The 4710-nt window shown below is 53.0% G+C and overlaps 1 long non-coding RNA gene across 1 annotated transcript; it reads left to right on the top strand.

Annotated features, from left to right (window-relative positions):
- The first annotated feature begins 278 nt into the window (after positions 1-278).
- On the top strand, positions 279-4053 carry LOC133339662 (uncharacterized). Its single transcript, XR_009754767.1, has 4 exons — positions 279-397; positions 1728-1794; positions 2468-2570; positions 3887-4053. It is a non-coding gene; the product is annotated as an uncharacterized LOC133339662 (long non-coding RNA).
- The last annotated feature ends 657 nt before the right edge of the window (positions 4054-4710 follow it).

Here is a 4710-nt window from a genome sequence, read left to right on the forward strand (position 1 = left end):
CTGTGAGCCAGGCGCCTCCTCTGCCTCCCCTCTCCACCACCGCCACTGCTGATGTGTCCACACCGTGCAAGGTTCTCACCTTGTTCGGGCTGAGTCGATGTAGAGGAGGACCAGCCAGCGAGCCGCCGCTTCAGCAGCGACGGTGGCCGCGAGCGGGAATCCGAATCAGCCGCTCGCCACCCACAATGCACAGCGCTGCCTCCACTCGCCCCAGCCTCGGCGGGGGGAGGGGCGGGGGAGAGGGGGCGGGGGGTGGGCATGGGGGGGGGCGGGGCGAGGGGCTCAGGGCTCCACGTCTCGGTGGGCGTGGTCACCTGGTACCGCCCCCTCGTCTCGAGCCACGCGCTTCCCCCTGGCAGTTTGTCCGTGAGAGAGGCGGGGAGAAACTCTGGCGAAGGTGAGGAGTGGATCTTCGCTGTGGGTGGGTGGTACGGTGGTGTGAGTCTGTGTGTGTGGTGTGAGTCTGTGTTTGTGTGAGTCCGTGTGTGTTTGTATCCGTGTGTGAGTCTGTGTGTGTGTGGAGTGGTTAACGCGCTGTCAACACCAGTGACGATTATATGAACCGGTCCTGGGCCTCCCCTAGGTCGACTCAGCCTCAAATGAGTACCTAGTGTGGTGTGTAAATATCGCCACTCGGAGACAAAGGCGCGGTGTTGGCCACCCACGCCCTCGTGTGCTTTTCCGGCCTTCATAGGTGATGCTGGCTAACAGCACTTGCCCCAACAGTTTATTTCAGCTATAAGGAGGATATTTATATGTGTTGTTCGTGGTGGTGTTGTTGGTGGTGTTGATGGTGGTGGTGTTGATGGTGGTGTTGATGGTGGTGCTATTGGTGTTGTTGGTGGTGGTGCTGTTGGTGTTGTTGGTGGTGCTGGTGACGGTGTTGATGATGGTGATATTCTTGTTGGTGGTGGTACTGGTGTTGTTGGTGGTGATGTTGATGGTGTTAGTGGTGTTGGTGATGGTGTCGGTGGTGGTTCCAACGAGCCATCCTGTGTTTAACCTAGCTGGATTGTGTGAGGAGCTCACAAATCCTTGAAGGATCTGGACACATTCCCACCAGTAAGCTCCTCCGGCAGGCAAGGCTGCGTTGGCTGGGTCTTGTAGCCCGCATACCCAAGCGGTTTCTTTTTGGCCGCATAAAGGGGGCTAAACGGCCACGACATGGGCTGTCGAAAATATGGACTGATGCTGTATGGGAGGATGTTGAGTTGAGTAGACTTGTGAAAGACTGGTACCAGCGGTGTAAATAGCATCATTCACGAGGAAGCTCGTGAAGGAGGCTACTGGACAGTTGGAGGCAGACTGCCTCCAACAACAACTGAGGGCAGAGGAGTGACGCTCACAACGAGTGGCGGATAAAATTCGGTAAGTTGGCACAGTTGGGCATACAGCTGGTGTATCTACCAAGCATCTCAGCCAACCTTTGGAACCTGGGTCTGTCTCGTGACGTCTTGTCAGCGAGCCTTCGACACTTCGTGTGGCCTGAAAGTGCACCTGGCCTGGCAAAGGCGTCCGTGGTGACATCATCGCTACTAAGTGGCGAATGTCGGTTGTTGTTTTTGTGTTTCGTGTTGTGAGTGATTGGTGATGATGTGAGTCTGTGTTGATGATGTGGGTTCATGGTGTGAGTCCGCATTGTGACTTGACTCGTGTTGAGATGTGGGTGCCGTCACACCCCCTCGACTCTATGTGATCCTCGGCTTCGTCTCCTGCTTCGCACACAGAGACCTGGACTGCGCGAGAGACGCTGTTAGTTCTGTGCACCCTGCTCTGCAATTGGCCACCATGGAGGTACGTGTGGCTCTACGACTCGTGTGGTGAAGTATTAATGGACGTGTGCTCTCCACTCCGCGTGTGGCTACCTGTCACCTATCCATACACCTAAGTGTGCATCTGCTTGGCTGCCTGAGTGTGTGTGCATCTATCAGAGTATCTCCTCAAGATCCTCTCTGTGTACCTGCCTTTCTACGTTTTAATAATCTACTGTACTTTTATCTATCCACTACTGGATGAAGGCCTCCTTCCTTGAGACCCTGCTACCCCTCACGATCATGCGATGGAATAATCCACCAAGCACCGATTTTGTCGCTCCATCTTTCTAGCAGCCGTCCTCTCAGACGTGTTCCGATACTTGGCTGCACCTCCGTTATTGTTCTTGACCATCAGCCATCGTTGTTCCTCGTGGCCGTGGCATGTCCTGGCCCAGCCCTACTTCTCTTAACAGTTTGAAGGATGCCATTAACCTGCGTGTGTCCTTTAAATACACACGTGTCTCATTGTTAATCCAAGTGTGACATCTGACATTGGCCAAATATCCGAACGCTGAGAACTGACATCTCAGCAGGACCCTCCTGAATGTGGAGCCCAGGATCTCAGAGATCCTGGCTCAGTGCTCGCCGCTTGCACTATCCCCCACATCTTGCTAAAGCCTATGTGGTGGACCTTTGTCTTTGAGTGTGTGTAGATGAGCCAATCTGGAGAGGCGAGGAATGAGGGCGAATTTTGTACCACGTGGAGGGCGCTGTCCTCAGAGGGCACCGCCTCCATCTGCATCAAATCACCGCAAGGTAAGAACAGGAATGAGGGATGTCACAGAGGGCCATGGTGAATGGTGGAACATCACGATGGCCATGTTGCATGGTGGATGTCACAGTGGCCATGATTCATTGAAGATTTCATAGTGGCCATGATGCATGAGTGATATCCAGGTGGCCAAGTTGCATGGGGGACTTTGATTGATAACGGGGCGCAGGAGCTCACTCAGCAGACTCCCTCGCGGCATCGCGGCGATGACTACAGCCTCAAGCTAAACAAGCGCAGAACCTGCAGATCGCTGTGACATGTAAAGATGAAACCGTGGGAGCGCAGCGTGCGTTGTGCGCATTTTCCAAGGAGTAGCCCTCGTTTACAGGAGAACATAACTACGTGTAATGCACGTACAGGAGAACATACGTCCGTGTCACTCGACCACTTCGAGCATGCTGTTTAAGGAACTACCCTCCTCACGGTGAGTATTAATTTATAAAAATGTCAGGATAATTTTTCAACTGGTCTTGTGCACGAGTGGTTTAAGTCAAATCCATTGGTGCTAAACTAGTTTTGCGTTGCCAGACGTGACATGTTGCCTCCACCACGAGCAGCTTCCATTTGGGAAAGATGAGTGCACAGACACTCCTGGGCTTAAACACGTTTATGGCCAAGTAATGGCAGTGGTGCCTAAACGCGGAACAAAAACACAACATTAATTTATAATACCGGTCCCTCCTTCATAGCGGGGATAGCCTGGTGGGACAGTGGGTTTTTGGATTATTAGATCAGCTGGTCGTGAGTCTTGAGCCTAGCTGGCAAGGTTATAGGGTCATTTGGTGGATCAGTATTTTGGCAGTAAGTTACCAGGTTAGAGTGTTTATTGGATCAGTAGGTCAGCTGGTGATCCGGTGGATAGGCTCGAAGTCAAATGAGTCGATTGATGGGTCAGAGTTTCACCAAATTCGGTGTATTGTATTGGCCACGGTGTCTTATAGAGTCAGAGGGTGGGCAAGTCGGGTGTCGGGTTCATATATATTGTTGCGAAAGTATTTTATTGGGTCATAGGATGGGGTGGCGAATTATCGGTCTGTAAGTTATTTGGTCAGTGTGTCAGGATGATGCGTGTTGGGTCATTTACTCGGTGGGGGTACCCGTGGGCTGGCGGTCGGGTGGGGGTCGTCCGTCGGGTTGGTGGTTTGGCCGTTCGGTGGCCGCGACGTCATCCGGCCATCCGTGCAAGCGTGGGTGGAGCAGCCCGTCGGCGAGACGGCTCTTCTCCTGCTCGTACCTCTGTACCAGCCGCCTGCCGGAGTTGACTAGAGCCTCGGCTCGCACTGTCATCCCCTCCTCGTAGCGCTCGCTCAAGCTGCGGAGAGACACCAGTGCCGGCTTCACAAGCGTGGTGGCACCAGCAGTACCCCGAACCGAGCAGAGCCCGGACTCGACACGCACTTGGGCCGACCGGACCAGGCCCCAACTTTAATAAACAAAACAAAACTAGCTTCGACCCTAACTGCACGATTGGTAATCACGCCACGCGATACGCACCTGATAAAAGCGCCGAGTTGCATGCGTGAGAAGTTATTATTTCCAATCGTTCAATATATTTGACATTTAGGCCCATGGTGGTGATTGGTCAATGTGACACCGGTGCGGCAGATTGGTTTGCGAGCCACCCCTACCACGCGAGACCGCAGCTAACAGAGCACACAAAACGTAATAAGTTATTACATTTCATCGTTAAACGGAGAATAATTGAGAAACAATACGAATGATAACAAGACCATACAAATTATATGATCCGGAATCGAATAGTGGTCTCGCAATGAGAGTAGTTGAGTTGCTGGGAAGGGAGTGGGGTGGAATGCCGGCCCCTTGTGAGCACCACAAGAAGCCGAGGACAGAATAAGAGCACGATACTGCCGTCGGTAGCGTCAGCACAACAGACTTCACGACCAAGACCACACCTCATAGGCTGTGATCGACTGCGAAGATTTCATAGCAATTGTTGTCAACAATCATCACTGGCAATAGTTTCCACAGAATGTTCCTGTGGTGCAACCGTAGCGGAGAAACTCGGCCGGCGCTGCTCTCTCCTCGCACACCTCCACACTCACATGCACCACCACTAAACACGCACATGCACCCCCACTAAACACTCACATGCACCCCCACTAA

Source organism: Lethenteron reissneri, unplaced genomic scaffold, assembly GCF_015708825.2.
Source record: "Lethenteron reissneri isolate LAM-NWPU_2019-01 unplaced genomic scaffold, ASM1570882v1 scaffold_1939, whole genome shotgun sequence".
Classification (NCBI taxonomy): Eukaryota; Metazoa; Chordata; class Hyperoartia; order Petromyzontiformes; family Petromyzontidae; genus Lethenteron; species Lethenteron reissneri.